Source organism: Neocloeon triangulifer, unplaced genomic scaffold (genome assembly GCF_031216515.1).
Source record: "Neocloeon triangulifer isolate White Clay Creek 2 clone unplaced genomic scaffold, ASM3121651v1 ptg000015l, whole genome shotgun sequence".
Taxonomy (NCBI): Eukaryota; Metazoa; Arthropoda; class Insecta; order Ephemeroptera; family Baetidae; genus Neocloeon; species Neocloeon triangulifer.
Window position 1 is genome coordinate 168,744 of NW_026775557.1, and position 21,250 is coordinate 189,993.

At 38.2% G+C, this 21,250-nt stretch overlaps 1 protein-coding gene and 2 long non-coding RNA genes across 7 annotated transcripts in view; 2 read left to right on the plus strand and 1 right to left on the minus strand.

The window, feature by feature from the left end:
• Positions 1–2,795: 2,795 nt before the first annotated feature.
• LOC132202386 (uncharacterized) overlaps positions 2,796–21,250 on the plus strand; it is a 66,143-nt gene continuing 47,688 nt past the window's right edge. For all 4 annotated transcript variants that reach the window (XR_009442367.1, XR_009442366.1, XM_059629259.1 and 1 more), the window contains exon 1: positions 2,796–2,953. The gene's annotated coding sequence lies outside the window, so the exon portion shown is untranslated. The remainder of the gene's footprint in view (positions 2,954–21,250) is intronic.
• On the plus strand, positions 17,509–19,059 carry LOC132202395 (uncharacterized). Its single transcript, XR_009442368.1, has 3 exons — positions 17,509–17,884; positions 17,944–18,194; positions 18,253–19,059. It is a non-coding gene; the product is annotated as an uncharacterized LOC132202395 (long non-coding RNA).
• LOC132202396 (uncharacterized) lies at positions 18,486–19,549 on the minus strand. Of its 2 annotated transcripts, none has more exons than XR_009442370.1 (3): positions 19,174–19,549; positions 18,859–19,114; positions 18,486–18,758 (listed from the first exon to the last, which is right to left on the minus strand). It is a non-coding gene; the product is annotated as an uncharacterized LOC132202396 (long non-coding RNA). The 2 variants fall into 2 exon arrangements; XR_009442369.1 differs by having other exon boundaries at positions 18,705–18,758; positions 18,879–19,114.

Here is a 21,250-nt window from a genome sequence, read left to right on the forward strand (position 1 = left end):
TACATTATTTCCTATTGTGTCCGCTGCAAAAGGCTGTCAGAATTGAGCATCAGATCAATGAAAGCACTCACAACAGATTGGGTGGCACAATAAGCGGTTTTTGTCGAAGAAGTGGAGAAAAACAAATTTAAAAAAAATCACTTACAATATTTATTATATAAATATGCATTCCAAAGATAAGTATTATAATTATTATTGGTCTAGGAACCATTGTCGAAATTTAATTTCAAGATAGCTAAATGGCAACAATGTTGGCTTGACTAATCCAGACTTATTCATTCAGAATCCCGAATCAAAGCTTTCATTGGCATTGAACATTGAACCTATGAAATAATTTGGCTTTTTCACGAGATCAAAGTGTTTCTGCAGTAAAACAATAGATAATAATTAATAAGAATTGATTAATACAATTTGTCACTGCTAACTGTTGAAGTTATTTGTAAATTTTTAGTTGCATAACAAAAAGGACTTAAATGATCCATACTTTAATACTTTAATTTCAAGAAAATTTTAAAATAAAAAAATTATATAATGCTATACCATCAGATAACCAGAGTAAGAGTATGTTGCCTTTTTTCCAATTTCAAATATATATGGTAAAATTTAAAAACGCTAAACGATTGGAAAAAATTTCTTTGGTTTTTTAGACATCATTTTAGACTGAATCACTGAAAGGCTGAAAACAAACATTTGAAAATATTTAATTAGAATTTATTAGCAGAGTTAACAAAGAAAATAATCATCATCCATTTGTTAAATAAATTTTTTACAACATTTCTCATTCAGTGTCATCAAATTCAACCTAACTCAGCATATAAAAATTGGCTGATTGACAATTATTGAAAAAATGAATCAATGAAAAATTTCTCTTCATTTCTTCAATTATTTTGTAATTTTATTATGTTTTATAAATTCAAATTTTTAAATTTGAAGCATTTATTTCATTAATAAAACCATCCCCTTTGTCCTTGTGATAATTATTTGCTGGTTGACGCACGCGGCCGAGTGAGAGCAAAAGTGACTGGTTATGAGCTCGTGGCGAGAGTGGGTGGGTGGGTGCAGAGCGTACACGTCCACAGGAGAACAGGGTGAGGTTATTTTACGAGTCAAGAGCAACAGGCAGCTGTTTAATTATGGCCGGGCCCAATCAAAATTCAGACCGAGAGCCGACGTTCCCAATTTTACTGACTATTAAACTCGAGTTGAGATGAGCCTGTGAGAGACTTGAGCTCCAATTTGTCGGAGACAAAATAATTGCTGCGGACGTTGAGATTAAATCGAGCTCGTTGTGTTTAATTGTTTCTGGATGGATTTAGCGAGCAGGCGAGCGAGCGAGAGTCTCCGCCGTCCCTTTTCTCGGTTGAAGTAAGATTCAGCCAGCCAAGTTTTATTTTGCTTGCATGCGAAATAAGCCCTCTGAAGGAATGCCAACTCAAGAGATTGTTTCGCTGCTTTATTTGTAATAAAATTCAACTGCGCGCCCTGCAGGCAGAAATTATTGTGTCTCGCAAATTTTTGCGCGCGCGATGTTTTCAATTTATTTCCCCTTTCCAATATGCAGGCTGGCGGACAACGAGTGTGTCTTATGAGCCTCACTTTTTGTGTCTTTATTTGCAGCATCTCCTCTCTTTTTATGTATTCCAGAGCGAATTCCTTTTAAATCTATAAAGGAGACGCGGATGCTGTGAGAGCAACATAAAATAGGAATGTAACTTGCTGAATGTTTTTTTTCCAAGTTTACGAGGGCGCATGATTCGTGATCAAGGATTTTGTGACATGGAGCTGCTGCTGTAGTCCTTTCAATGGCACTACATGTTACTTTTAATGGCCCTATACTTATGTAATTGAAATACATTATTACCCATAAGTATCATTCAGCAAATAAAATGCTATATATAAATGAACTAATAAATTCCTAAAAGTATCTATTTCTTTTGTTTGCAGCTGAAGAGATCCAAATTCTTCTAGCTTGATAAAAATATATTTATCTGAAATACGTAAAATACAAAATAATATTTTTTTGCCTTTTCATTTTGTTGCGTTAATTAAAATTTTGTTTAATTATCCGCATTTCAGGGTACGTTGTGATCTCCTTAAAATTGACAATATCCAGTATTTGGACAGTGTTGTAACAAAAAAAAATATCTGCAATTCACCACCTCAATTATATAAATGTATAATTAAGGTGAGAGATTGCCCTCCGCAAACTCAAAAAAGAGCACGGGCTGAAAAGACACTTTATGTTGACATGTTGACCTGAACCAAAAAAAAAAAAAAATCACCTGCGATATTCCAAAGAATTTTTTTAATATAAATAATTGAATATGGCTGAATATGGCAAACATTTTTTGAATTTTAATAACGTTTAATTTTTTTTAGATTATTCCCGAAAAATTCAACCTTCTAGATAATAATTACAAAATACAGCTATGAAACGCCCACTTTTTGTGTTCCTAAATTTTTCCTGCTGCTTTCTTGACTATGCCATAAACCGTAGTTGCGAGTGTGCGCAAGGTTGCCGAAACTCATTAAAAGTGGATGCGTTAGGGGCTGGCCTGGCCGCTTTTCGCGTTCGAATATGCCAGGTTGGCGGCACGACAGTTGCTTAAGCGCCAGTCTTTGTAGTGATGTAGTTGTACATGTACTCTGCGTCGGTCGGTGTGTGTGTATATTTCGCGTGTGCAGCCGGTGAAATATAGAGCAAGAAGCGCAGCCGCCGGCCGCCTATCCAGCTCGGCGTGGGGCGCCAAACACCGGCGGCCCAAGCGAGTCAGTCTTTCTGCCGTTGCCGTCGGTGGCTGCACCGCACGCCTGCCCTCCAACCAGCTGCATTCATAATTCTCCAAAGTTGCTTCTGATCGAGCGACGCGAAAATTTCTTCTTCTTGTGCCAAGTTGATATTTCGGCGACGAGTTCCGGCTAACGAGCGAGATAAGTTGTGCCGTCGGTCGAGGTAAGTGCGCAGCTTTTCAGAGGGCTTCGCAATCCGAGCAGGCGATCTCAAGACTCCTTAATCTGCAAAGTTTTAATTGATTTTGGATGGGCCTTTGAACCCAAGTAAACCACTCAACTCGTATAGGCTCCGTCAAATATTAGGTTATTATAAACAATTAATTTATTATTTCGTTCTTCACTTATGCCAATGAAAATATTTTAAACCTAAATTGTGGCATAATTAAAAATTAAATTAAATCTCATTTGCAACTAATTCAATCTAGAAATTAATTGCAGGATTAAAACTTTTGTTGAAAATAACACAAACTCGAAGGAAATTTTATTTTTTCAAAGTTATTTTTTGTTAATTACTTAAAGTCATTTGGCCTTTTTGGCTATCTTTTTTTATAAAATTTGAAATTTTCAATAACATTTAATATGTTTTACAAAGAGATTCGATTGAAAAATTGTAAAAGTGCTTTAAATTTTTTAAGTTAAACAATATAATATACTATTGTATTTTTTGCCCGAACTATTAAATATTGCAGAGTTAATCTAATCAGGAATTCTTAATGAATTTGATTTGAGTAAATTTATATGTTTTAGGTTTCATATTAGTACAGAACTGCTGAATGTAAATTCCAGTGTCTCTTATTTTCACTCGTATTTTGAATTCCAATGAAGTCTTCAAAAGTTTAATTAGATTTTGGCCATCTCTACTTTTCATTACATAATTAATTACGTAATTAAACATGCATTATTTGCCCTGCGGCAATATGGGGCGGTACCAACCTCACACGAGCAGAATGAATTCTGCGTCCGCAATCAGAACAAGAGAGTGTGAGGGTATTTGAATAAATGATGAATAATTAAAAGAGGCGCCAAGGTTGTTTCGCCTGCTGCATAATCAGCTTTGTGGTGCCGCCTCAAATACAAAAGGGGCGACGTGCGCGTACACACATAATTTGTGCTCAGGCCCACCTGCCACGAGGGAAGGTGAGTGAGCTGGGCGGCCAACCTGAATTTCGCGTGTGTTCTCAGTCAATCCGGCCCTTTGTTTGCTTGTTGTAGACGACAAGCGCGCAAATATTTGCCTTCCCTCCTTAATATGATTTGCGGCACCTTAAATAATTTTGGCGGCTGGAAGTGATGAAACGTGGCGCTGCGCGAATGAAATATTCACCGCTCAAAATGAGGATTTCTCTCCCCTTCCTGCTGGTTCGGTTCAAACAAGATGTAATTTTCAGAGCAAACAATGGACTCCAGTAAATCATCTAATTTTGTTTGATCTGTTTGATGATGGTGTCAAAACTAAAATTACTAGCGATGATGAAATTGAAAGAAAAAAAATGAGTTTAAGTGTACAAAAAAAAATTAAGATAACATGTAGGAAAAAATTATTAATCGGCATTGTAAATAAAAACTTCCCAGGCTTACAATTTAAAGAAATTTTATAAAATTTAAATAATTAATTTCAATCTTATAAAAATCAACTGCAACGCTGATTGTTTTTAAAAGACCACCTAAAAACAAGTTAACAGAAGCCTTAAGTCACGTTAATATTTATTTGAAATTTGAAATTCTCTGTTGCCGCGGTTTTGATAATGAGTATCACAAACAATATTACAATAATTCATCATTTTGTTACCTAAGCCCTCAGTTTAAAATCGATGTGTAAGAAAATATTGAACAATCATTTTGTAATAAATAATTTTATTGTTGTGATTATTCATCCAGATTGTTACAATCACTGATGAGTTTACATTTAATATTATATAAATATATTGAATTTGTTGCATAAGTAATTATTTTAAGCCATTCAATTAAAATTTAAAAGAATTTAGCATTTTTATTTCTGTATTCTTATTGCAATTTTCAACGCCAAATGAATAATTTGCAGGCAAATAAAAATTAATTAACTACATTATTAGGGGAAAAAATCAATAATTATATTTTATTCATGAATCAAATTATGCCAAGTTTATGAATTTGAGGAAATTACCCTAAATTGGGTGATTCGTCAATCCAATTATGTTCTGGTGGAAATTCTTCCAGTCCATGAGTTTTCAGCTTTAATCTTTGCATTCCCCATCAGCGTGGTCCCCTAATTTTCACCTTGCCGGCAGTAAAATTAATGTTGGCGCGCCCTTTCTCGGAAGGCAAGAGGGCATTATCGTCAATTGGCCCCCCGAGTGCTGATTATCACTCGCAAGAAATCAATATTCAAGTCCGCCGCCGCGCGCCATCAATAATTAATTCGGCTGAAATATTATCATCTCTCCGCCGGCAAAAGAGGCCCAAAATTATTACCCAACTTTAACAATAAAAACTTTTTATGTAGTGGAAGGGTTGGCAAACTTTATTATTGTTCCCGCCGCACACTTTCCCTTTCATTATTTCGCACCTTGGGCGCGCGCGAGATGAAATTGAAATTTACGGCTTCTTATTGCAAATTGAGAAACCCTCTCGCAGCTTCCACTTCAAACGGCGCCGCGCCTCTCGGCGAAATGCAATTTTCAGCCAATAATTAGCGCGCGCGCCTCTAAAATTCCCTTTGCCAACAGCCACTCTTTGATGGTGAGCGTTAATCAATTCTCCGGCCCCAAATACACACAAAGAAGTGTCAGCGGCCCCACGTGTGTTTTGAAATTTCCAGCGTGCGAATAACGCGCACCCTTTTATAATATATTTGGCGCGGACCATAAAAACACACGACGCCGATGCAATATTGATGCGAGTTTGACTTTTGAATTGATCTTTTATGCATGACGGAGCCAGTTCCAGCTGCCGCCTTTGATAGAGCTGCGCTTGGCGTGTTTTGTTTCATTATTTGCTCACATAACGCACACACTCTCGGGCTTGGTACTCAATTTGTAAATATTGGCCTGGTGATGCCGCGTGCCTTTATTCCCGAGGCAAATATGATCAATCGCAGAATGTCGTGAAAAGAGACGGAACTTTTCAACACCTCTCTCGAGCACGTAAATTTCCAAAGCACTTTCGTGAAAAAGGTGGCAACAACAAGCCACCTTCCGCTCGCATGTCTTTGATGGATGCCACTTCATTTTTCAACTGCGGAGAATCAAATTATGCATAATATATGAGTATTTTTTTGTATTTTATTTTGTTAAACACAACAAAATAGAAACCGATTTGATTTTTTTTCGTCAAATTAATTATCAATAAATATAATGAGAGGGAAGTCATGCTAATCAAATTCATTGATGAAGCGAATGCAAACATATAGATACATTGTACACTACGGGTTACTTATAGGTATTTATAAAAAAACTTTTAATATCAATTACTGCTTACGATCATAAAAAATTTTTATTGGAATAAAAAATAATTAATTCTCAAAGTTATATTAAAATTTAATATTATTTTATTGATATCATAAATTGTTTTTAATTTTATTGTTTAAATTTAATCTTTACTGGATTGTGTATTGTTGTTTAAATAAATACACATTAATTAATATACTTTTAATTTTCTATAAATAAATTGATCTTTTCTTCAAATCCTTTGAATTTCAATGGAAATAAAATAATATTTTTCCTTCTTTCTGTAGGATTCATTAAAATTTATAATTATGTAATTAATTTAACTTTTATTAGCCCACATAAATAAAGCTTGAGAAGTTGAGAGTTTTGTTTAATCGAGACATTTCCAGACAACGGAGGTATATATAATTGTGTTCTTCATAACGTCATAACATGATGCCTCTTTCATTTTTCCACCATCAAAAGGCGTTTTGCTCCATCATGCTTGTAGTAAGCAAGCTTTGGATGAGATTGTGAGAAACAACATCAGCTTGTAAAAACAAGGGCTCAATTTGACCCGGTGGTGATAACGGCCGGCTAGAGGCACTGCTTGCTATATACGCGGCCCTTATGCAGAGATGAAAAAATAATCTCGTTACTTGGCCGGCAGCAGACGAATTTGCGAATAATGAAGATTTAGCTGCTCTCTTAAAAGTATCTCGTTATAACAAAGAGAGAGAAAGAGAGCGTTTTCCCGTGTTGAGAAATAATAAAAATATAATAGCTCAGCACCATTTTCATCCGAGCAACTTCTCCGCCGGTGCTGCGGCGAGCAAAAACTTTTCGGCGGCTGCTGCTGCTTTTCAACACCCGCCAACTTTTGTTATTTTCCTATTTGCAGGCGCAGGGGTGGCGATCGGCAAAGGGGCCGAAATTGGCTTTATTAGGAAATTATTTTCCTGCCGGCATCGCGTGCCGGCGCAGCCATTTCAAGTGATTAAATAATAATTTTCACCAGCTTTGTGCTCGGCCAGATGGATAATTGATTTTTCAGCGATATGCCTTCGACTTGAACACTCTCGGCACTCTGTTGTTTGCAGTTCAATTCGGAACCGTTCTCTTGTAATTAATAGCGTTTTGTCCTTTGAACACAATTTACACGCACACTATTCAGAGCTCTATTTAGGAACAGGGCTTCCTTCGACATGACTTTGAAAGCCCTAACTATCAAAAGCAGCCTATATATTTGGTAAATATAATATTGACTAAATAATAAATTTTTACGAACTTCTTATCTCGTGGATCGATTTGTGTAATATAAATTATTTAGGCAGTGATTGCCTTGAATTGGAGAAGCAATGAACATATATTTGAGAAAAATAGGTAATTTAGTTGCAAAGGGTCATATTGCTATATCATCAGGCAATTAAAATGCCCAAATAAGCACCCAAAAATTTGTAATTCAAATGAGATTTCAGCAGTCTCTAAATTTTTACGACGTTTATAATTAAGAACAAAATTATTTTCTCTCAGAGTTCCTTTAAAAATATACTTCATAACTTGTGAATATAATGAATAATAAAATCATCCTGTTTTAATTTTTAAATATATACAATTTATCCATCATTTGAAATTATTGTTTAATTTTCGCTCAAATCTTCATTTATGGCTCTTTGACATTTTTTTGGTCTAATATGAAAACTTTTTTTTTTTTTGCCAATCTGTAACTTTCTGGTTATTTACCAGTATCAATCTTTTTTGCTGCTCTCTATTTGTGCGTTGGACGCGGAAAACAATTTTTCCCGTGACAAAGAAGAACGACAGGATTTTTCATCCAAAAACCAGGTCCAGAATCTATCACCGAGGGTGAATGATGAAATACTTAGTCGCAATTTATCAATGAATAAAAACGCGCGCTCCCCGAGCCCTTCATCCATCACTGTTGCGAATAAGACATTTTATTTATCACTCTGGCGCTGCAGGAGTGAAAGAAGTGCGGGGAGTGCGCGCCGCCGCCGCTCGTTCGCAGCAGTAATGGAATTGTTTCGAGCCATTAATAGAGCAGTGGGCCAGAAAAGAGTCGAAACTTTATCAAAGGGCCGCAATTATCAAGCTGGAGGTTTGGGTTTAATGTTGCGGCAGTAAAGGCCTGACGCGCGCGCGAGCACATTAACGCGGCGCGCGCCGTCTTCGTCATTAGAATGCCCTCTTTCGATTTATGATCGAGCGGTTTTGGATTTATTTCCAAGACATCAACGCCGGCCTGATGCATTTTAGTACGTGCCATTCGTCGGCCCATTTCATTACCTATAGTTAGTTGCACTGAAACCGTGTGTGTTCCACCTATATGGAGGCATTTTAATGCGCACATCGTAACCCGTGCATGTCTCGCAGCTAAAAGGGCAGATTTATTGATTCGCTCGCTGCTCCAAGACTCTCACTCCTCCGCCGTTCCTTTTATAACCTGCGGTCGTCCCGCGTGTAGTGTAACGCGAACTGACAAATTTCGCTCACCTGAAAACCTCTCCATTAACGCTCACTCGCAATTTATTGATTGCCGATCGCTGCCGTCATTTACAAACGCTGAAGGCATTATTCAGCGATGGAAATCGGCGTTGTCTCTCTCAGTCTTGCGCAAATGAGGCTTCGCTGAGCATCAAATCTAGAAACTTGAGCCGCAAATCGGGCCTGAGAGACCCTGCAAAAGCTGTCATGGCTTATAAGATTGTGTCAACTGGCCGCTAAAATCATTAATATAATCCAGTAAAAAAAAATGAAGTGTTTGGAATAAATAGAGAACACGGTGAGAATACATTATGGTGTTTGCTCAGATTTACTACTTATTACAATAATATTTAATTTACCAAGAGAAAATTTAATAATTGATGAGATTCGTAAGGTACAAAGTAGAAATGCATGTAATTTAATATAATGGTGAAATTACTTGTAGATAATTGAAAGGAAACGAGAACCTCACATTTCCTAAATGAAGGGGCAATATTGCTGCTTTTTTACTCATACTTTAAGAATTTTTAAATTTTCAGAGTATTTTAAAGGAAAAACTTTCATATAAAAATTTAACTTCCTAGCTAAATCTCCGCTATAAAAAATTTAACACTGGAGCCTAAAATTCTGGTTTTTGTCGTTTGCATTTAAAAAAAATTTGGTATCACGAAGATGACAAAGAGTGGACTTTTCACATTTCCTTTGAAATTTAAAAGCCACCAGCAACATTTTCGCATGGGCGTGCAAAGTATTAATATGCAGGAAGCGCGCACAACATCAAGCGGAAGAACCAATTTTCGATTACAAAAGCGCGGCGATTTATCAAAGCACAAGAGAAAAAGTGCTCATACATAACATCCACGCGCGCAGAGAGAAAGAGTGAATGGAAAAAGCTGCAGCGCGTCAATTTCCAGCAGGCACTCTCTCTAAACTGCCTCTCGCCTTTTTTTCCTATACGTGCCGGCAGCCAGCCAGTGTTGACAGACTTTGGTGTCAGATCTAAATAATTGCTCGCTCACTCGTAATTCGCGCGACGAATATACACAATCCATCCATCACGCTGCGAATAATGTCGCAATAATAATAATAAGAAGAATACGGGCCTGACTGTTGAGGCGGTATCATATCGACAGGCGGGCCTGATTGATTGATGAATGCCTCTCCAAATCCGAGCCGCGCCTTTTTGTGTACACTTGACATTACCTACCAGTGGCATGTCTATGAATTTCATCAGCGCTTTTCTTTCGTGGTGCAGGAGAGGAAGAAAAAGTTGGTTGGACTTAAAGAGGCTCTCGGAGCGATTCATCATCGCCTCGCGCGAATCCACAAGAAGGGTGAAAAAAGATGACGACGAAGACAAGCCGCGAATAAATTTCCCGACATTACGACTGACAAAGAAATCTGTTCAACATTTCGCCCCCGTTTTAATTTGAGCCAGCTTTTGTTTTCCCTCGCAAAGTCAGCCGAGCTCATTTCGTAACCTGCAGAAGTTTGCGAAAGTTTTTTTTCTCGGTGCGTTGCCGAAAAGATGGGAGAAACTTTGGTGTCCGAGAAGCAAAGTTTGCAGCTCGCTGATTTATAGCGAAACGGTGGTTTCATCTTCTTGGCGGGGTCCTGATGCCGCAGGTCAGCAAACATATTTCGTGCCAGACGGATGCGTTATTTCGGTTATTTATTTGCATGTGTACCGAGCGAGAGTTTGCGCGCCGATCAAACGTATGTTCGTTGCAAAAGCAGCTTCTCCACATTGCCAAGAGCTATGGCAAAGTTTCTGGCAGAAAAAAATCTGTCACAAATTCAAATAAGAAATATTTGGAAAGTTTATTCCATATCTTCATTTATATAAAAATAAGTAGACAGGTGCGATGAAAGACCTAGCATTTTATTTCCCTTTTGAAATCCATTTTTATATTGGAATTGGCTCTCTAAAATTGGCACTCTCTGAAAATCGTGTGAGAGAGTCTGTGAGAGCCGTAAAGTGGCTCGCTCTCTAGCAAGTTTCGATTGAATTGGGGTGTCCAATAATACTGGAAAAATATTAGCCCTCTCACAATAAACAGAGCCATAACTTTTATTGATTGACTAGTGTGTGCACAATAGGGGCCACCGACGAGCTGGGAAAGCACACGAAGAAACATACTTTTTTCGACCCAAAGGCACGGCAGCCTGTCTTGACAATTCCAAAAAATATATATATTGAGAGAGTCAGTCGATATGTATCCGATACGTCTGGCGCCAGCGTCAGGACACGCCAGAAAATAGAAAGGAGAAAATTTAATAATATCGGGCAAGCTCTTGCCTGCTATTCAAGAGCGCTAGCTTTCGGCAGCCCATTAAAAGTATCCTGGGATGATGGCGACCGACCGACAGGGTTTTTACCAAAAATTATTACCGCTCAAGCTGAGCGAAACCACCGTGGGCGCAATTTTACGGGAAATTAATTTCGATGAAGGCTCAGTAATTATTTCATGTCTCTAAAGAGGAGAGGCGCTCGTTCTCTTTTTTTTCTTCTTCTCAACTCATCCCGATGAAAAAAGCGGCCGGTCCCGCCGCCATTGAATCGCAATATTTTGTTCCATCTCGGTAAATAAGAAAGGAACGGGGGAAAAAGTTGGGCTTTCCAAAGAGGGAGCAGAAGAAGAAGAAGTGGCACTGTTAATAACCATCTTTTGATTACGCCACCGCCGTCGACGAAAGAGAAAAACATTTTCTCGCTTATGAAAAGTACTTCACTTATTTTCCACCCCCGCGAGCCAGATTTCCTCTCTTCTTCGCACCGGTTTAATTTTTGCTGACAATACTAATTATTTCCATTTCCTGGCGCGCGTCGACCGCCACGGTTTTATTCTTTCCCGCTTGTCAGGGAATTCTGAGAAAAGAATTAGCACTGCCTTATTCCTTCATTTGCACCAGCTTTTCAAAAGTCGTCCCTCGAGCTGCTGAATAGCAAGAAATTTTAATTACTGGAGCAAGGGATGGTGCTGATGCGAAAGACGCATCAAAGATTACAAATTTTGAATTCAATACCAAATTGCTTTTTCCTGCCTGAAAGTTTTGCTCAGCATACATACTTAGTTTGATTTTGTTTCTTTTCATTTTGCTCACTTCATTCTGGAATTTGGTTCTACTGAATAAATTTAATAAATTGCCATTTATTTTGAAGCGAATAAATTTTTGTAACTAAATAAATTAAATGAGCTTTTCTTAGAAGTACATGGGTTTTAAAGTTGGCCTAATTTCTATTTTTTATTTTAAGCTGCTTATTTTTTAATAGACTGCATTAATATATTTTCTTTATTTTAAGCTAAAGATGTATTATGACTTTTGAATAAGTGCCTTTCTTTTAAAATCAATATAGAGCTAAGGTAATAAAAATTAAAATCAGTTTAGTTCCATAAAGATTGAACAAACACGACATGCCAAATGAGAATTTTTTTATTTATAAAAGCGGCTTTAGCTGATATTATTTTCACTGAAATATGAGCCTAAAAAGCCAAGAGAGAAAGAAAAGAGACGTGTTTTTCACAAGTATATTTAGCAGCGGTCAAAAAGCGAAACGAATCTCTCAAATTTAATCCGGGTGTATTTTACGTGTGAGCGGACTTAATGAAAATTTCCACCGCAAAATTCCACCCGCCTGGATCTCTGCAGTTTTTTTTCTGCCTCCCGGTGGCGGGAAAACAAAGGATTTTGCACCAAAGCACAAAAGCAACACGTGTGTGAAAAAGGCCTGACTTTTATGCAAACAAGATTTTTCGCGTATCGTCTGGTTGGGGGGAGCGCTCAGAATAGACCTCTCCAAACGCGGGCATGCTAAATATTTCACAACACGCCGGCAAAGTGCTTACACGTCATATTTTTTGCAGGCTTGCTTGTGCGCCTGTTTTCTCTCGACCATTGTAGCTGATCCGGCGAAAGCACCCTCGGCGCAGCTACGCCGCTTTTTGATTGGGATGCAAAATCCGAGTCTTCTTCAGAAAGACAAACGAAGTCGACAGCAAATATTCGCGGAAAAGCGTGTCGATCAAGTGGTTTATTCAAAGGGCGGCGCCGCCAACATCAAGTGCGCAGTGCCGTTTAATATTTCACAATATGTAAAAATTGCAAAGTTTTGAAAAATACTGACTGCGTAAAAGTACCGTTGCACTATTTAGAAGTGCTTGACTAAATATTCTTTATGTTGAAAATATTTACGTCATAGATAGCGCTTATTTTTTTAAAAATCTTTAAATATAAACTGTCTTTAAAAGAAATGAAATTAATATACATTTTGAAAATAATATTTTTTTAACAGTAATTTTAATTATTTTATAAGTTTAATCGAAAATTCTGTTTTTTATTATAAATATTAATATTTCTCTAAACAATAAAATACTTTTTATTTAATTTCATAAATATTTAAATAATAAAATATTGATAACAAACATGTGCAGACACCTTTCAAAAGGATTGAAAAATCACTTTGCTCGGTTCATATACCAGGCTAATGTGCTTTTCCCTAAAAATAGATAATAACATTTTGTCACTAAAATAGTTAGAGGTTCTGTAAACTAGATTTATAGAATTTATTATTTCAACATGCAACATATAAAATGAACGGCACTTATCTACGAGGATGCTTTTCTTTCAATTTATAACAAGAACCACGAGAATTAAAATTTCAAATCTATATGATAATCAGATAAAAAACTATAAAAAAAAACATTCCGTTGCTCTTGCATGTGTACGTAATTCCTTTCCTGAAATTAATTTTTTCCGCAGTCCATCGTGATTTACGATTGGCGGAAATCTGATCATTATCAAAATGTGGCCAAATTAAAATTATACAGAGAGCACAATAATATAGCAAAGTTTATGGTGCTGCGAGTAATAGCGTGCACGGCTGGCGCCGAGTTGTACCGGCCGGCGGCGGTTCGCCAATGCAGAATTTGATTTTATTGCGCCGCCGCTGCACTCTGCCCGGCCAGCACTCTCTCTGATTATTTATTAATGCAGAGGCGCAATTAATAGCAGGATTGCCAGCAGATAAAGCGATCAGCGGTAATTGCAGCACATTACCACCTGCCCTGGGATTCAATTGGCCGACCCCGACCCTACCGCTGCTTATGACTGTTGTCGTCCCGTTGATTATTTATTCGAGCCCTGCACTCGCCGCCGCAGCCATCAGACCCGACCACGCTTTTTATCTGCGGTAATTAACTGCAAAAATGAATTATATCATTCCATGTTTCATCCGGATCATATCAAAATTGGAAAATATTTTCACCATTTATTATCATCTGGATTTTTGTCATAAATTGTATCAGATTGAATTTCCCCACTTTAAAAAAAAAATAAATAAATAAATAAATAAAAGTTTGTTATTAGAAATGGTTCATCTTGAAACTGGAATCTAAATTATAGTAGTTGATGAAATTATTTAAAATTCCTTATGTTTGAATTATTGAAAAATATAAATTAAATAATAATAATATGCTCGTAAATTCAAATAAACAATAATCTATCATCCGTTTTTGGCCTAGTTAAAATTAAAAAAAAAGATGCATTGCTCAAGATATGATTGAAAGTATGAAAACTTTCCATGGAGTCAACGTGTGCATAAAACCTTTGGCTTTGGGTTCAAGATGCCGCGGCACGAGAATTTAGGGCAAAAAAGCGTCGTGGGAAATTCAAATTCACTCGTCAAGCTGTGGGCACCGTTCGTCGACACGTTCTCCTCTTTTGGCAGGGATAAAAGGAGTTTTGCCCGAGTGGCTGGATGGAAGTGCAGGCAGGATGTGTCCCAGGAGTGCGGAGAGTTGCGGGCAGCCCTCAAAATAATGCCCTTTTTATTCCCCAATGAGCGCATTAACGTTTACAACGCGCTGCAAAGCAAAACATGCCTCGTTCTCTCTCTCTCGTATGTGTGTGTCTTTGAAATGGAAAACTCGGGGGCGTAATTTGATTTGCCTCTCAAGGAGGCCGCAAAACGCTGCATGTTTCATGCCCTTTTTAACCCCCCAGCCAGAGGAAAGGCAAGGCCGGATGGACACACAGCGGCGCATAATTCAGAGCTGCCATTCTTTTATGACTTTGCAAGTGTAATTAAATTCATGGAAACTCCTTGCAAACATCAACTTAGCTAAATTTCATTAGGTCTCTGAAAGCATTTTTCAACTCCACGGCAAAAACTTTTATATAATTTCTGTGCCGTTTATCATTGCTTTTAATTTCAATGGGGCAAAATTGCCTAGTTAGGATTAATAAGCTTTCGTGCTCTAGTGCCACTGCAAAAGTGTGCACCATCCTATAAATCCACGTGAGTGCCTGTGCAAAAGTATTCTGCACGGTGCAATTAATCCAATTACCATAACCTACGCGAGAGAGGAAATACCAATCTATTTGGCGCTGCAATTAAAGCGCAAAATTATCCGCTCTGCTAATTGCCATCATAACAAATTACACGAGGCTGAACGAACGCGGCAAATGAAATTTCCCGCAGCAGCAGCCACGCCGCCGGAGCGATGCAATTACCATCGAATGAATATATACACTCGTGCAATGCAGTGCATGGAACTAATATTGACACACACAGACGCGTAACAAAAACACACTGCGATGCTGACAGGTGCATTTTGCACACACCGTTTCATTTGTACATGAATGCTCCGCTGCTCTTTTACCGACGAATCCGTTCGGATGTTAATTAAGTTCTCGCGATCCATCTCTAAAACAATACACAGATTGTCTGTTAATTAATTTTGAATTAATGAAATATGATTAGTTTGTAATATTTCCAATGCTTTTTACTATTGCTATGGTTTTTTTTTTTTCAAAAAATCTGCAATTACATAAAAATATTTGACTTACTGCTATTTTCATGAATTCCGTCAAATTTAATTGTTATCATACGCTTTAAGGTTACAATTGCAGATGAGATCAATAATCAACTGATTAAGATTTTATTAAGCGACTAAAATTAGAATTTTTTTAATTGTATTATTGTAACAATATCCATATTAATCCATATCTCATAAGATCTACATCAAATCTCGCGTTAGGCTCCTTCACATCTTCATAGTTTCGTAAATTTGAGGTATGAAGTAATTATAAAATAATATTTATTTCAATGTAATATAGAATAATAATGCTCAGAACTTGTATTTTTTTTAAAAACTAAATTATTATAATAACATATTAAAAAAATGTAAGTAACTAAAATAAAAATATAATTAATTAAATATGGCATTACTTTCACTTGCAATGAATATTCCGGTTAAACTATTTGAAAATTTTAATAACATTTTACATAATAATCGATTTATTTCATCGCAGATTTTAATAAGTTGAGGGGTTTAATAAGAAACATTAAACACGTGGAGCGTCATATTTTCCTTAAATCACTTAAATGTAAGCAAAAATATTTCAATAATTTCTTGTTCTTAAAATATGTTGTTCATTCAAAGTTTTATAAAAAATTATGGCGGTGAATAATTCAGTAAATTACAATAGAAAATGGATCGGTACAAAAATAACTTCGCCGCAAGCAGTATAGCGAAAAATTAGCAAAACCACACAGGTTTTTGCCAAAGATATGCAAATAACTGGATCGACCTTGTCGGTATTTCTGCCGCACGGCCAGCTTTACTTGGAATTGCTTGGCAGCGGCGGCGCGATTGTATTTTTGTGCTCGCAAGGCGATTCCTTTGTGTTCCCTACCTACAGCTATCGTGCATTTGCATTTTGGCCAAGCACCAACAATCGCGCCTGGTATTGATTAACGGTTTGAACTAAATTACCGCACGAAAGCATCAAGAGGGCGCAAAAAATGCCGGGGAAGAGGGAAAACGCGGCGGTGGCGGCGGCGGTGCCCATAATATATCACACAAGAAGCCTGAGAAAAACGACTGGTGTGGGTGCGCGCCGAATATAAAGTCGCGAGGAAGAATCGTATTCCCTCTCATATTTATTTACTCTCGCTCAGGCATATTCATCAATTGCAGGTTTCATTAAAAACCACAAGTGGATGAAAAAGTTTTCTCGAGATCTCTTCCGCTCTCTCGCTGATTTATTTCTGCCCCGAAAAAAGCGCGCACTGTTTCTCATTGTGCGCGAGAGAGTGGAGAGGAAAAAAAAGAGAGGAAAATTTAACCCGCGGGCGAGGAAGAGTAAGAGAGGGAGCATTTAAAAAATATGAGCGCCTCGTAAATCATCTTAATACGCTGGCGGTTTCATGAAATTTAAATTGGGACGGCCGATATATTGAATCTGCGGCCGCTTTTTATCGGCTTTAATGTGCTCTTGGCAGACTCGAGGGTGGCGGCACATCGATTTCGTCCGCCCGCCTCTCGCCCTCTGGCACCGTCTTGGCTCACCTGTTTTCGAAATGCATGATGCACGGCGTCCGTCCGCAGGCCCCTGTGCCCTTTGCCTTGCCAAAATTGCCTGCAAAAAGGGGTTTGCTCCCAAAAATAGCTAAAGAGAGGAGCTTTTTCATTAGACAAATTAATGCAGCTTTAAAAAAAATTACTCTTCGCCGGGCTTTTATTTAATTATAAATAAATTAATTAAAGAATTATGCAAGGAACAAAAAAATCAATAGATTATTAGTCATTTTAAACTCAATATTTTATATAGAATATTAAAAAAAATATTTAGAATCATCAAAGCCAAATATTAACCGTGAAAAGTTTTAAAAATTAAAATGATTTGATTTTTACAAATACTAAACTTTTGTAGAAGAACAAAATTATTCCGTTCTAATTTTTTTCCCCACATCATTCTCATAATTTTGGGAGACTCGTCTGCTATCGACGTGCCAACCAGGGCCGTGGCACGGCCATATGGGAAACTCGTCCCCGCTAAATACGGAAATATCGCGTTGACTAACTGCCAGAGGGCAGCACAAAACGCTTTTCGATCGTCACGACCCTGGTGGCGGCCACTGAAGCTCACGGTACAACAAGCTGCCGGCTGCCATATTGAATCGAGAAACGAAGCGCGGGAAGCACGTTTCTTTGACAGTTTGGCCGCTTTCCCACGGCCGCAGGCCGTGACAGGCCGAATTCTTGTCGCGCACGAGTGGCCAAAGAGCCAAGGAGTATTCTTAACAGCCACATCATCGGCCCAGGGGCCTACTTCAGCCCTGGCGGGCACGCAAAGTGCGAGGTCGTCGGCGCAAGATTACTGAAAACAAACTTTTGGTGAGTGGAAATTTTCTGGAAAATTTCAATAATCATTTATTAATTGCACTTTATTCCAGAGACTGCGCCAGTTTCCCGTCGTGCGCTTCCAATTTAATTTTTCCAACCTGGGAGAGAATACGAGAAAAACGCTGGTGCAAATAAAAATATGTAGTCAACCAAATTGTGGTAAACTGATCTATTTTTCTTCTTCTAATTTTCATTTTTTGCAGGAATCGGAGTTTCTTTTTATTAACTGAGAGTGCAGTTCATCACCGTGTGTTTGGACACCTCATTATTTATCATTTTATCCTTGATTTTTTTGGAATTGGTAAGATCATGAACTGCGAGAGGTGTACTTGGTTTTTGAATATTTCCTCCTCCAACAGGATACTGGATCTGAGACATCACGTTTAAAGGAAGTTGAAATTTGAATGCCTCGATGAAAAATATTGTCAACTGTTGATTTGATGGCTGCTTTTGTCTTATCCAACAATAAAATTATTGGTTCATACATATAAATTCTAGCCAGGCGTGCTCCGCAATTGTTATATTTTTATTTAATTGTACAGAATTATTCAAATATGATTTTATTTGGTTTATTATGTATAATAATAAATAAACTACCATCTTTACATCATTTACAAATTCAACATGGAATCAACATCAAGAATTTGCTTGTGAGGTTAGTCAGCAGAAAGATACAAAACATTTCTTTTGAGGGAAGAAAATTTATATTGCAATTGTAAACGAATTATTATATTTTTTTTTAAATCTTTATTAACAACAAATTTGATGTAAACGCATTTTTTTTTAAATCTTTATTAACAACAAATTTGATGCATGCCAGTGGTAAACAACTTAATGGATGTTCACTTAGGGATACCAAACCCTTCTAAAACACAAGAGCAAAATTAATGCAAATAAACCAAATACCTGTAATCCTGAAGAGGTAATTTATTCATGGTGTTGACAAGAACATCATAAAAGTTCACCTCTTAATTCATGATCCTACCAATATCAAAAAGTGATAAAATGAGGTATCCAAACACAAGATAATGAACTGCACTCTCAGTTAATAAAAAGAAACTCCGATTCCTGCAAAAAATGAAAATTAGAAGAAGAAAAATAGATCAGTTTACCACAATTTGGTTGACTACATATTTTTATTTGCACCAGCGTTTTTCTCATATTCTCTCCCAGGTTGGAAAAATTAAATTGGAAGCGCACGACGGGAAACTGGCGCAGTCTCTGGAATAAAGTGCAATTAATAAATGATTATTGAAATTTTCCAGAAAATTTCCACTCACCAAAAGTTTGTTTTCAGTAATCTTGCGCCGACGACCTCGCACTTTGCGTGCCCGCCGGGGCTGAAGTAGGCCCCTGGGCCGATGATGTGGCTGTTAAGAATACTCCTTGGCTCTTTGGCCACTCGTGCGCGACAAGAATTCGGCCTGTCACGGCCTGCGGCCGTGGGAAAGCGGCCAAACTGTCAAAGAAACGTGCTTCCCGCGCTTCGTTTCTCGATTCAATATGGCAGCCGGCAGCTTGTTGTACCGTGAGCTTCAGTGGCCGCCACCAGGGTCGTGACGATCGAAAAGCGTTTTGTGCTGCCCTCTGGCAGTTAGTCAACGCGATATTTCCGTATTTAGCGGGGACGAGTTTCCCATATGGCCGTGCCACGGCCCTGGTGCCAACCTGGCCATTTCCATCGCCATAAAAATGAACAGACCTGCTGGCAACGTTTGATATTTATTTTTATCATCTGCGTCTGAAAGTTTTAGTGCTGCAGGAATGATTTTTCGTGCTCTCCGGCGGGCAGTCGCGGCGCATACCACGCACGCCTATCTATTGGAATCCGTTGGCAAAATGACATTTATGGCCAGTGCTCCCTTGTCCACGCCAGTCGGGCCTCTTTTCTCATGCCGACGGTTTGCATTCAAATGGCTATCCAATACAAATAATGATTCTGTTTGCCAGATAAAGGAAAGCCAGTCGTTGTCAGACGCAAGCAGGCCGCCTCTTTATTTATTCCAACTGCGAGGGAGAGGCAAATTTATCTTTATTTTATGCCCGCCGCACTAAAATCCAACAGTGAGAGAGCGCTTTAGTAAAAAATAATTGGATTAACGCTTGTAAGGGAACGCACTAAACACACAATTCCGCCTCTCCAATCCGCAGAATTCGGCCCTATCCATTTTGTCAATTTATTTTTGGAACGCAACGTGCCGCACAACCCTGTTCTGCGTGTTGCATAACCACCCGAAGTTAGAAAAAATATCATTTGGCGACGGTTTCGCAGCGGCTTAATTAAGGAAGTCTCGAAAGTAACCCTTTTCCAACTGACGTTTTCTTGGAAACTGTCATCAACAGATGTCAAAGCGGACAAATTTATAGCTTCGTCCCCGACGCAAAACTCGCAGCCCGTCCAAGTCGCTGCGCCAACTTTAAGTCCGCCCTAATACAGCCATAAACACGCAAATGCATGAAAAAGGTCACGGATTTTTTTTTACCTCTATAATCTTGATGTATGTTACTTTTCCCCGCATGTATCGACAGAAAGTAGATTATAATCAATCTTTTTATTCCCACTTTTGAGAGTGGCACGTTTTCCACCATCCTGCACGTTGAATATTTTATGAGAAAGAAAGCCAGAGCGCCGATTCGCCAAAATACTCCGTCCTCGGTGTGACACCCACTTTACGTAGTCAATATTTTCCGGCTCGGGTTAATTTCGTCTGCAAACGGAGAGAGAAAGGATCGTATACAAGCTCGTGTCGCGTTGGCATTACACTTTACAGCTTATCGTGTTTTAACATCGAGCTTTTCGCCACCGCCCATAGGCGTCAACTTTTCCTCCGATGCATGTATAATTATACGGGCCATAAAGGCTGAGCTGTCCAAAAACTATGTGTGTTGAACGCGATCGATTGCAGCCTCACTTGAATACCGATTTGCGGCAACAAAATTGTACAAAAAGAAGGTGCGAAACAAGATGATTTGCAAAATATCCCTTTTACGTGACTCGTCTGCGCCAGCTTGATAATAACCTTTGGCAAAGTTTCACCGCTTGCGTCGTTTTAATTAAAACTTTTTGTTAACAAGTAGTTACACGTAACAGGCTGCGAAATTTTTACCTAATTTGTCTCGTAAAAAAGCCGTCGAGATTTTTTTTTTTACACAGCGGAAGTTTTGCGACGAACAAACGAACGACCCACTCGCAAGGTGCCAAAAAATGAGAGAGTTTTGAGGAATATGAATTTGAATGCTGAGAAAAGTAGAGTCTGCTTTCCTGCCGTTCTTTTGTCTGCAGATTGGGGTGTTGCGTGCGCGAGTGTTTTCTTGTGTCCACGCAGCACTTTCGTTCGCACTCTCCGCAGAGGGCGA